Source organism: Cotesia glomerata, linkage group LG10 (genome assembly GCF_020080835.1).
Source record: "Cotesia glomerata isolate CgM1 linkage group LG10, MPM_Cglom_v2.3, whole genome shotgun sequence".
NCBI classification, from domain to species: Eukaryota; Metazoa; Arthropoda; class Insecta; order Hymenoptera; family Braconidae; genus Cotesia; species Cotesia glomerata.
This window is the reverse complement of record NC_058167.1, coordinates 8585819-8599171: the sequence shown is the minus strand read 5'-3', so window position 1 is coordinate 8599171 and position 13353 is coordinate 8585819. Positions and strand designations below refer to the sequence as shown.

The 13353-nt window shown below is 30.3% G+C and overlaps 1 protein-coding gene across 6 annotated transcripts in view; it reads left to right on the top strand.

Moving 5' to 3' along the window:
* Positions 1 to 762: 762 nt before the first annotated feature.
* The window catches only part of LOC123273180 (neural-cadherin), a 118457-nt gene continuing 105866 nt past the window's right edge, over positions 763 to 13353 (top strand). For 3 of the 6 annotated variants that reach the window (XM_044740460.1, XM_044740458.1, XM_044740456.1), the window contains exon 1: positions 763 to 1153. The gene's annotated coding sequence lies outside the window, so the exon portion shown is untranslated. The remainder of the gene's footprint in view (positions 1154 to 13353) is intronic. The other 3 variants (XM_044740461.1, XM_044740459.1, XM_044740457.1) reach the window with 1 other exon arrangement.

Here is a 13353-nt window from a genome sequence, read left to right as displayed (position 1 = left end):
ACCTCCCTACATTAGTAAGTACCAGCGTAAGGGAAATTTCGGTCCTTCCGTGTCATAATTTCCCTTACACACCCTGACACTTCTTCGCAACACACACGTGTATCCGTGTGCCGTGAAATACCCACCTTAAACCCACACATGGCCAGCACATTACTGCGGACACATGGCCGGCAGTCGAGGGGCCGAGGGTGGGTGTGTCGACAGGGGTTGCGAACTCACGAGCAGACTCTGCAGAGTTACTACAGAGTTACGTCTACTATTACTACCAAGGACTACTACACCGCTATATATATGTAGCCGTAACTGGGGTGCAAGGTTTCAACACAACTTCATCCCGCATCCTCCATCCTTCTTCCTCCTCCATCCTGCATACTAGCCTGCGCTGACATTATATCAAGCGCTGCAATATTCCATCCTCCCTCCACACTAATACCAACACTGCTGATATGTACACATATCATTATCATTATCATTATTGTTATTATCAGCATTATACGACACAATAGTGGCGCTAGTGTCACACGTCGGCGCACAGCCTCTTCTCTCAATTTGCGGCGGTGGTGGGGCCTCGAAAAACTCACACATGTCTTCTGTAGTATTGCTTCAAGTCTAGTAGGGGTAGCGGAGTGCATGTGTGGGTAAAGCACTATATATGTATACATATTTAGGAGTAAAGTGTAGATACAAGAGAGGGAGGGTAGGGAAGGGAGTTTGTACGTTGAACGGAACGGCCTCGAGTTTTATCCGTCGATCCGGGAAGCTTGTTTAGGTAGTGGCCTGCGCCCCACAGTCGCGAGTACTTCACATTCAGTTGAGTGACGTTTATCTTTAGCGCGGCACGTTTTTATTTCAAATTTTTGAATTAAAGTTACAGTGCGGGAGAATTATAACTCGTTTTTATTGAGTTTTTATCTTTTTATGTGGTTCAGATTAATTTTTTCAATCTTTAGTATTAATAAATCTTTTATTAATAATTAATATTGATAATTTGAAAGGTGGGAGAAATATAAATAAATAATAAAATAAAAAATAGTTGTTGTTTGATACTGACAGCGAATCGGATGGGAATAATCTGAGAGCGAGGGTCAAGAATCTGTGGATAAGATTGTGGAAAATATCGGAGCTTGCGGCGTACGCCGCTGCCGGTGATAAGGTACGTGAGCTTTGGTATATTTCCTGTATTTTAGGGTAGAATTTTTTGGATACGAAGCTCCAGTTGGTGGATCATTTTTGGAGTTATGTGATTATTGATTTGGTGGGGTGAAGTGAGGAATTTTGGAAATGGCGCGAATTTTAAATTGGGATTTGTGTTGTGGGGAATGACAAGTTATGTTGGGCTTTAATTATTATTATGGTTGTGATTATGGGTGCGCTGGAGGGCGCAGAGGTATGGAAAGGTGTGAGAATTGTATGTTATATGTTGGATGTAGGTGAACTGCAGGCAGAAATGGCAGGTGCATTAACCGATAGGAGATACCAGATAGGAGACGTAGGATGTAGGTGGTGGCCGTGGTGGGCATACGGGGTCGCGTGTACGACCCCTGTGATGATGAGGGCGCCGGTGTGTCATGTGTGCGCCCGCGCATTAATCCGCTTGTATTTTATAGTTAGGGTGCTTTTATATGCTATATAGATTAGGTGTTTTGGATTTTATTTTTAATTTTTAGTTTTTGGGATGGATTCGCGATTATTTTGGGGAAAGTGAGTTGTTATAATTTGAAATTTTTGGTGAGAGGGTTTGAGGTACTAAGGCTCAGAATTTTGGAAGCTTTTTTGAAGAAATTTTAGCTATTTTTTTATGAATTTTGGACAATTTGAGATTTTAAATTAGAGAAATTAATTTTTGATTTTTTTTAAGTGGTGAGAAAAATAAAAATTTTTTTTTTTTAATATGAAAAAATGAAAAATTGTCAAAAATTGAATTTTTTTGAAAATAATAATTAATTATAAATTTTTTGTATCTAATTTCAAGTTTTAAAATATTAATAATAATACTGGAATTCACAAACATAAAAAAAATTTGAAGAATTTTTGTAATAAATTATTATGAAAAAAAAAAATCAGTAAAAAAATTCCAAACGTAGAAATTGGAAAAAAAATTAAAAGTGCAATTTTTCAGAAATATTTTTTTATCACAATTAATTTGTTAAAAAAATGATAAAAATTGTCAAATGATTTTAGTGTCATTAATAATAATAATAAACTTATTAAAATATAATTTCAAAAATTTCTGCCGAGAAAAAACTCTATTTATAATTGAAATATTGATTTATTTTGAAAAATAAGATTATACTGATAATTATTATTATGATACTGACGTTGCGGAAAAACGTCACTGGTGGGTATTAATCCCAGGTGTCGTCATCGTGATCTAGGATATGACGCGGATTACGTCTGGCGAGTGGAGTCAAAGCACTTGGCTTCTTTGTGCTCATAATTCATGAGTCATATATTTGTGCATTCATTTATCACTACACGAGTTACTAGAGTAAAGGTTCAATAAACCTACTAGTAGTAAAGTTGCATTCACCCAACAGACTGCGGTCTACATATTGTTGTCTATCATAGATCGTATATCGTAGATCGCAGATGCATAAAATGCAAGAAAGAGAAGAAGATAGATTTTTATATCGGTCCGACCTCGTGGTTTTTGTCTTCACCAACCTCGGCGCCCCACGTTGCCAGACTATTGATTTTGGTGACTTTAAAACGCCACGTTTTCTCGAGGTTGATTGCCGATTGTCTGACGCTATTCACCGATCCGGAATAAAAGTACGTCCGGCGTAATAATAATGAATAAAGATTCATTTTTACTATTATTACTACTATTACTACTACTACTACTACTACTACTACTACTACTACTACTACTACTACTACTACTACTACTAAGGTAAAAGCCCCAATAGATGATCATGTACCAGTATATGACCACTCCATGTATTTGTATACCTATATTTGTAAATATAGATATACAAATACATGGAGTGATCATATACTGGTACGTGATCATCTATTGGGGCTTTTACCTTACTACTATTATGATCATTATTAATGATACTGAAATCAGCTAACGTCTGACAATTTTTTAATTTTTACAACAAATAAATTATAATTAAAAAATAATAATTTTAAATAATTGCACTTGTAATTTTTTTTTTATTTTTGCATGTGAAATTTTTTTATTAATTTTTTTTTCATAATTATTTAATTGCTATAAAAATTCTTGAATTAGTTTTATATGTTTGTTAATTTTTTAATTATTACTTTTTACTTTTTCTAATTTGTATTGCGAGCGTGACCGATTCGAAAAGTTAACTCCAGTTCACTAGAGTTTGTTAAACTCGGCTCAGGGTTCGGGTTTCGGGATATGAACAAATTTTTCACAGAACGAGGGAAGAATCAGTGAAAGGGGATGAGTGGCCCCGTGACTCGTACCACTGATGATGGGGTATCCGGGGATCAAGTTAGAAGAGCGAGGGTGCCTTTACCAACCACTCAGGGCGGTTTCAAAGAACCAGATACAGATACAGATACTGACAGATACAGATATACAGAACCTTCTGTTTTATTTCTCTGGTTATCGATCTTACATCACCTTTTTTTTTTTTTATGAATGTATGTTGGAAGAATTTATTCATGAATTTTGTCAAAGTTCTTCATGATTTTTTTTATACTATAGAATATTATATTTAAAAATTAAATCAAAATTTTTCAACATTTTCGTTCGTCAATATCTTGCATAAAATTTTTTTCCATAAATAAAAAAAATTCTACATGTAAAAATTGATGAAAATTATTAAAAAGAAATTTTTTTTTTTTTTAAATGAATAATAAAATAATTAAATTCTTAATTTTATTTTTTTTTTGCAATTGTAAGAAATTAAATGAAAATTTTATAAATTTTGAACTCATATGTATTTATAAAAAATATACACTTAAAAAAAAGAAAATACAGTGAGTGAGCTCCAAGCTATTTTCAGTACCATAATATTTAACAATTGTACTTCTGGCGATCCGTTGAGAGCTTTTTTATGTTTTGGGTGTTACACGTTAGTATGTTGATTTTTGAGACGTCGGGTGAATTCTTGTATGCTAAGTGCACGTCAGTTAGCGAAATGTCAATAATCCTCCACTCACTGGCGGAAATTTTCGGGAGTTTTGAATTTCATCCATCAAAGTATCGAAGTATTAAAAATAAAAAATAATAAATCGATGTTCATTTGAAAACAGAGATGGAAATTGGATAGGACTTATATTTGATGGGTTGTTTTATCGATCGGAGCGGACTTGTATTATTAATATATACGATATGTCTGAGTTTGTCGGCGAAATAATTATCAAACTTTCATTGAGGATGAGAATGTAATTAATTTTAATTATTTAGATGCCGACGGAGGAGGTGGAGGTTCGTTGGCATCATCCGATTCCAGTCGAGGACGGGGACGGGGACGGGTTGACGAATTCAATATCGATCTCTGTTAAATTTAGCCTTTGGAGTTGTCTATGTGCTTGTGGGAGAAGAGGCATATAGTTGTCTCCGCAAAATCTCATTTCGATAGTCGCTTGAGGTTCATTCCGATAAATTCGATATTATATTGTAACTGACATCATTTCATTTCATTTTGCAATTATTTACTGCTAGAGCCTTCAACATTATTTTACCCTATTTTAGTGGCTCGTTTTTTTATCCAAAGAAATAAGTTCTTCGGGTAGTAAAATATTTAGTTTATTTTTTAAGTCCTTCATAAATTTTGCCGAAGAGGAAGTAGGCCAGCGTTTTTGCCTTTTAATTTCATTTGACGAATAAATACTATTATAGAGTATTCTCTTTTTATCCAAAGATGGAATTTAATTTTTTTTAAGTTTTAATGAAATAATATGCACAGAAAAAATATTTAATTGCGACTTGACTTGAAAAAACTAACATTTTGTTTTTATTTAATTTTTGTCAAAGCTTAAAATTGTTTCAATTTTATTTCTTTTATTTCAGTAAAAAATTCTTTAAAATTTTATTTTAAATCGAAATAAAAAATTTTTTTTAATTCAAAATTTTATAGTAAAAAAAATTTTAAAGCCATTCTTAATTTTATTAACAAAAAAGCTGAACTCAAAAGGTTTTTTGTAATTCAAACAAAACATTTAAATAAAATTCACAACAGATTAAATTCGAATAGAATTCTAGAGCGCTTGTAGAACAACCCATTGACTGCAAACAATGACTGTCTAAGCAATTAACGTTTACTTGATTATCTTTATTATCACATCTCATGCAAAGATTGCTTCCAAAGGGGTCATCTGACATTGACGCACCGTTAGAGTAATCGATTAGCAAATTGCGGTGACCTTAATACCTTTTACCGGCTCCCATAATATCCATACCGGTATCCACAATAGCTATTATACAGAATATAAATATAAATATAAATATACATTAAAACATTCAAACCAGATCCCAGCAATAATAAAATTATAATAATAACCCGACACTTTGACCTTTCCGCGAATTTAACCCTTCCCCTCTATGAATTTTTGAGCGTTTTTATTCTCGCATGACCTTCTCTATCTACCTCTCCCCCTCGCAACCCAAATTAACATTCTATCGTCAAAATATCACTGCTAAAAAATTTTAAATGCTTCATAAATATTAATAACTAGACAATGAGACTGATATTTATTACTAGTGTTAAAAAAAAAAATTTTAACTTAATAAATTTTTCCATTTGTTTAATCTATATTTTATTATCTAACGATTGAATAATAATAATAAAAATTTGCTTTTAATAATTTATAATGAATTATATTTTGTTTATAAAATTTTTTAATGGCAGGAAAAATAATCCAAAAAATGATATTTGAATCCTCAAGTTTGATAAAAAATAAAAAGAGATCTGGTCGTGCCAAAAAGCTTCGAAGAAATAAAATATATAATGAATATTTAGTTTTTTCACAACTGGTGGAAGATTTTCCAAACATCCATCCTTTCGCAGAACTTTGGATAATAAATAACGTAAATACACCCTGAAAGTCGAGGCAATTTTTCACTTGCACACTGCACTAGAAATTTAATACCAAAGTGTACAGTCAACGCTCTCTGTATTGGACCTCTCTGTATTTGACCGCTCTCTGTATTTGACCACATTCTTCCTCTGTATTTGACGATTTTACACAGCTCTTATGGACAAGGACGAGTCAAATACAGAGAATGGTCCTGTACGGGCGAGTCAAATACAGAGAGCGTTGACTGTATAGATATATACAAATGTATCGGTGTGTTTTATTTCAATTCCGACTCGGCAGCGTGTATTTTTTCAGTGACATTTTCTATTTTACTACAACCCGAGTCACCTCACCAAGTATTGATCCACTTACTTTTTTTATGCCTCCTCACTGTAATTTTTCACTTTATTTTACTTTTTCTTCATCTCTAATGTTCTTACCTTTTTCAAGCCTTCGACTTGTGTATTATGTACACAACAGTAGTAAATGCCGGTTAGCAAGTCGAGTATATAGCTTCTATTTAGTAATAAAATACTTTATACAAAGCATTAAGTAATAGTTCCGTGTAACTCCTATAAGTTATGAACATTTTTATTATTTTTATAAAAGTGTCAAGAAAACGACGGGATAATTTTTTTTATTATTACTAATAAAAATTTATGTCGAATCACTTATAATTGATTGCATGAAAAGAAAACCGTAATAAGATTTAAGGAAAAATCTTTTTTTTTCTAATTCGCGGATTTTGAATGAATCTAGGCGTGTACTCATTTTAAAAGAAATTTTAAGATCTATGAGATACTTTAATACACATTTATTATTATTTTTTATTTAAGCAAGAGTTATGGCTTCGTTGTTTAAAATTCTACAGACTGGAAACTTTTAAGAATAACATAAAACATAATGTGTATAAAATATATAAACCAGAAAGACAAGAGTCCAAGAAAAGATATAATAGTAAAAAAATAAATACGTGTTTCACTTTTGACTTGTATGTATGTATATCTATATAGGTATCTATAAATTTTTTGCTTCTTAGTTTCAAACAAGTTGCTCTGGTGCTCTTTACAGATTAGCTAGTGTTTTTCTTCAAACTCGGGCTCGAGGTTCAAAAACTAAGTTTCCTCCTTTGTACAAATGTCAAAAGTTGAACTCGGCGCTCTTGCGTGAGTTATAAAAGTAAAGGGGGGGGGGGTGTACGTTATATAAAGCGAGGACACTTCTTACAGGAAAACTTCGGATGACGAGTTTGAATTTCTTGTCGACACTCTCAAAGTCTCTCAAATTAACACTGTTAGGGTTAGAGTTGCAGATGACATTTATAAATTTCTAATGAATATTTGAAAGAAGTTTTTCATGTTATTATTATTTATTTATTTGATAATTTTTGAATAATCTATATTATTAATAAGAGAATAAGCAAAATTTTGTGGCCATCAGTGTGTTTATATGATAAAATGGGTTTTTATGGTTAAATTTGGTATCGTTGGAAAATTCTTGACTTGAATTTGTGCCTTTTCATGGTTTCATATTATTCTCACCAATAGTGAATTTATGATGATAAGTATTTGGGCTGCATTCGAAAATGCTCTATCTCTAGATACATAATTAAGAAATGACTTTATATCTCGTGAACTATTGACATTTTTAAAGATATAAGCTCATCCCGATGTTACACTCATCAAGACCTTTCATTTGAGTACCCACATCAATTTTTCATATATTTATATATATTATATATTATATAATATATATTATATATTATATAATATATATTATATATTGTATAATATATATTATATATTATATATTATATATATATATATATATATATATATATATATATATATATTTATATATATTATATATATGTATGTATGAAAAATATATCAAAAATGCATGTTGGTACTCAAATGAAAGCTCTTGATGACTGTAACATCAGGATAAGCTTATATCTTTAAAAACGTCAATATTTAAGAAAGTGCAGAGCAATTTAACAAAAATAATTATTTAATAAGACAAAATTTTATTTATTTATAGTTCACAAGTCACGACAGTCACATAGTGACTACAAGGTTGCTATTAGTACGAATAATATTAGTAATAAAAATTTGAAAATTGCGAATAAGTTCTATAACTTTTTTTTTTTTGATTTTAAGTTTGAGTTTTGGAGTAAGGATGAGATATTGGACAAAATTGATAGGGAACTTTTTTATAGAAAATTAAATTCTTTTAAAAAAAAAGTATAAAAACCTTTTAAGAAATGCAGAAACAATTAGATTGGTATATAATAATTATTAGAAATAAATTTATCGAGTGATTTAAAGCGTAATCTGAGTTACTCTTACTTTTGAAACCTTGTAAGGAATTTGAATGGTATTTAAGAGAAATCTAAATAAGTTGTTAATATTGTAATTTAAAAAATGTTTGAGATTATGAAGATGCTGTTTTACTCTATTACATTTGTTGACTTTGTAAAAACTATACGAGGATGCTAACCATAAGAATAACTATTGTTATTTTCATTTGTTTTTTTTAATATGTCAAATATTTGTATTAACTAAAAAATTTTTTTTTGATTTTTAGTTTGCCTGATGAAGCTGAAATAAATCAGCGAAACGTTGCAATTCTTATAATTTAATATCTTCATTTATTATCTAAATTAGATTGGTACACAATAATCATTGGAAATAAATTTATTGAGTGTTTTAGAGCCTAATCTGAGTTACTGTGACTTACTCTTGACACGCGGGGATGTAACTATAAAAATCCAAAATTTCTACAAAAATAATAATCGAACGCGTACGCGCGCAATTTCAATTCCCAGTTTTTATTATTTTCGAATAATTCAATAAACATCGTGGTAAGATCTTATGAAAGTGTAAATAACAAGGGTGAGTGTTGGCAGAAAGTGTTTTTTTAATCAATACGGGACGTGGATATTAAAAAAGAAAATAGTAGTGATTACCACACGGTAATTAGAGAGCTCTGACAAACGAGAATTGTTGAAAAACGAGGAAAGAGTACGGGGAGTGTGTACAGAGTACTATATGCAGTACAGGAACAAAACATTGTCTCGAGTATTTTATAACAATGACGGTGGTGTGCAGCCAAGGGATTAGATGAGGACAGAAGAAGAGGACAGAATAAGAAAAAGCGCGACCGAGGAACAGAAAACCAGACAGAAAATAAGGGCAAAAGCTATCTCCGATTCCACTGAAATATGATATCCCATTATTAATATCCAATGTCTTCAATTTCATTTCATTTCGTTTATTCTCGTAATATTAGACAGTATATTTTGTGCTAAAAATTTTATTGTAACTAATTTTATTGTTAGAAAACCGATCGAGGGTAAAAAGAATAATGCAAATGCATAGAAATAAATTAGAATTTAAATAAAGTTAAAATCGCAATTACTTTTATGTGAAAGCGAACAAAGACGGGCTTCAAAAGTTAATTACTCGATTTTTTTTTTATGTATGAAACAGTTAAAAGACCGTGTAATTTGTATTCACGAAAAATTGTTTTTGAATAAACGAAAATATAAATATAAAATCGAATATTTATAAAACGAAATGTTTTTTTTTTATATTTATGTAAAAACTTTCCGAGTTGGCATAAATATTTATGAACGAAAAGGAAAAAAACTAATTTCTGTTTCACGCTTTTGGAACAAACTGGGTGATATTTGCTTGTTAAATGAAACTCAAAAACTAATGAGAGTGCGGAATTGCATTTTAATAATAAAATAATGAGCTGAAAAAAGTTATGTGTGTAGTATATAGTTCTGTGTTGTGGAAAATAATAAGTTAATCAGACTGAAAACGTACACACGAATAACTATCTTAATTTTTTAGCTGAATTATTACAATTATTCTTTCCTCGAGCCGGAAATGAAAACCGCAAGTGTAATTACTATGATTCATTCGAAATATGTAACTTGTAATTTTATTTTGGAATTATAATTAGTAGTAGGTCTTTGAAATTTTTTTACTGGAACAAAAATTGTTAAATTAACTTATTTTTTTCCAAAATTTACATAAAATTTTCCTTTTTCTTTCACACTTTTTAAGCAAAAAAAAATACTTTTCCATAAATTGATATTATTTAAAATAATATTTTAGTTGCAAAATTTTTTCTCTTGAATTAACTTAATTTTTTTCATCAGTGTAAAATTAAAAATATTCACATTCTTCAGTGAAAAGAATTAATTTTTTTACGACTAAATAATTCTGTCCCAAAACATGACTCTGTAAATGAATCTGACACTCGAGTAAAAAAAAATCTATAAAAACCCACAACAAAACCGGGAATGCAGTCAAAAGAGACCGGAAGTAATGAGAAGACATTAATAATAATAATAATAATAATAATGTCATATTAAATAATTTAGGTGCATATGTCGGTGATATACGACGCAAAGGACCCACTGGGCTCCTCTTTCACTGTTCCTCTCCATATTCACTCTTATATTACTTATATGAACTGCGCTGTTATATATTATATATTATATACGTTGTACTCGTCGGACCGGTCTTTGAAAGCACAGCACATTTGAATCCTTGATAACGTGTATATTCAAGAGTACCTATGGCATTGTGGAGGAGAGAAAAGGAGCGGAACCGAGTTGGGGTGGAGAGCGAAAGCGAGAAAGAGCTCACCTCATGATCATGATTGTAAGATTTCTCTCTGTACTGCTCTTATACACAAAACTTATTCTATTCACCCCTTTCTATTTTGCTTTTCAGCTCCTTCTCCTTCGGCGTCTACTTCTACTTCTCCTGGTATTATGCCTCTCCTTTACCGCTTTTATTCAGACATCACTCTCGCCTCTACTCACGATCTAACAAACCATAGACTTTTAATCTTTGAAAGCGATCGTCTGCTTGCTACCCTCCTTTCCACGCGTGGCCAAACGTCTTTCAGGATCTGGTATTTAAAAAAAAAGTAATAATAATAATAAATTTGAATGATAGGAAATAAAGTTCCTTTTAAAATAAGTTCCCCCACGGTTAGATCTATGTGCACAGTAAAAAATTTTTCGTCATTTTGTAGAGTGTTAAAATTTGTGTGTTGAATGTTACACTCTAGTGTGTAGAATTTAACATTCTAGTGTGTTAAATGATTAAATCAACACATGAGAATGTTAAATCCACAGATTCGGTAGAATCTGGCGCCAAGTTCCGTTCAAATCTGCTGTAAACGGAGCGCCAGACTACCGACTGTGTTTACTGTAAGCAGAACGGTATTTTGAGGTTGCAAAATTTTAATTAATTCTACGGTACTTTTTTTTCCTAAATTGTATATTATAACAGTAATTCATACTTTATTTGACTGTTATTAATTAATTATATTCACTTATAACAATTAATCTACTTGAAATTATTAAATTTAATCAGCACAAACTATAGCAACGCAAAAATTTCGATCCTGACTTTTTTTTCGATGGGCAAAGTGATCTGCCACAGACTAAATAATTCGAGAATGCATAGTAATCCTTCATTAGATGGGAAACTACAGTTAAAAATAGATATTTCACAGCTTGCATCCACACCCGCCAGGGTGCGCTGGAATTATTTTTACATAAACTGTAGTTTCAAGGGGATAGTTTGCTGTAAAAAATGCAATCAACGCGAGATTTAATTAAGTTGGTACCAATTGTAAATTTTTATTATAATTACAAAAAATACTAAAATCCGAACAAAAACAGTTTCACTGTAAAAAAATCGCGCCAAGTCCACGTTCATAAGACTATTAAGAAAAAAAAATTTGTTTTTTTCTTTACAAAAATATATAAAATAAAAAAATTAAAAAATCCAAGTAACCGATATGATTGTTTATGATTTTCGGAAATTAAAAAAAATTTTGTTATAAATTTAAAAATTAAGAAAAAAATTTTGGAACGTACTTGGTGTGCGTCATTGTGTATTTCAATTTTTTTTAATTTTGCAACCGCGCACACTAAATACGTTCCAAACTTTTTTTTTAATTTTTAAATTTGTAACAAAATTTTTTTTAATTTCCGAAAATCATAAACAATCATATCGGTTACTTGGATTTTTTAATTTTTTTATTTTATATATTTTTGTAAAGAAAAAAACAAATTTTTTTATATTGCTACATGTACTTTTTATCTGCTATTTTTGTACCATTTGCCATTCGGCTAGTGCCTTGGCATTTAAATTAAATAAATAAATAAATAAATAAATAAATAATAGTCTTATGAACGTGGACTTGGCGCGATTTTTTTACAGTGAAACTGTTTTTGTTCGGATTCTACACACTTGAGTGTAATATTCAACACACAAATTTTAAAACTCTTCACAATGACGAAAAATTTTTTACTGTGTAAAAAATATCAGCCCGCGAAAAACCGCGAATTAGAAAAAAACATCAATAACATAATTTTTCCTTAAATATTAATAAGGTTTACTTTTCATACAATCAATTATGAATTACTGTACATAAATTTTTGCATAATGATAATATTGATAATAATTTTAAAAAATAAAAGATAATTTAGTTTGCAATATTTCAACCGACACGGAAAGAACAAGATTACATTGGATAACATTCCAGATTATACTTAGTGACATCTGTAGTGAAAAAAAAGTTCAGATAGTAGCTAATATAATCCAGATTATACTGAGTGATATCTGGATTATACTCATTGTAATCCCCCCAGTAAAATCTCAGATTATATCGCGTAAGATTCCACTGGGTATAATCCAAGATTGTATCCTGTAGAATTCGGATTATACTCAGTAGAATCTTGGATTATACACTGTGCTATCTCCGCGATTTTTTTTCTAGTGCCTGTGCGTTAAGTGCTGTTTACAATTTGTGAATTATAGTCAATTATCAGTATTTTGAACATTAAAAAAATATAATCGATGCATTAATTAGTGTGTGAAAATTTATATTTTGTGCTATGTAACAATATGTTTTATAGCTGTAATAATTATTAAAATTACAAGATATATAAAAATAGTGTACAAGACGTATGTTTTGATGTTTAGACTTGTGACAATAAGATCTAACCTGTTCATAGTCATATGATAATGCTAAGTGCGCTGAGTATATGTCACTGAGTATAAAATCTGGAATGTTATCCAGTGTAATTTTGTTCTTTTCGTCAATAAAATTAATATTTGGAATTTTCAAAAGTTTCAGTTCAAAATTCCTGAAGTTTTTATTTAATTACAATTATCAGAAATTTTTGACAGTTGATGTAATATCGATTATTATGATTTTTATTTTTAAAACTTTTTATTTAAATTTCCGAGTAATAATAAAAATAATAAAACTCATAAATTTTTGTATATAATAGACTCTTTCAAGTATACTTCC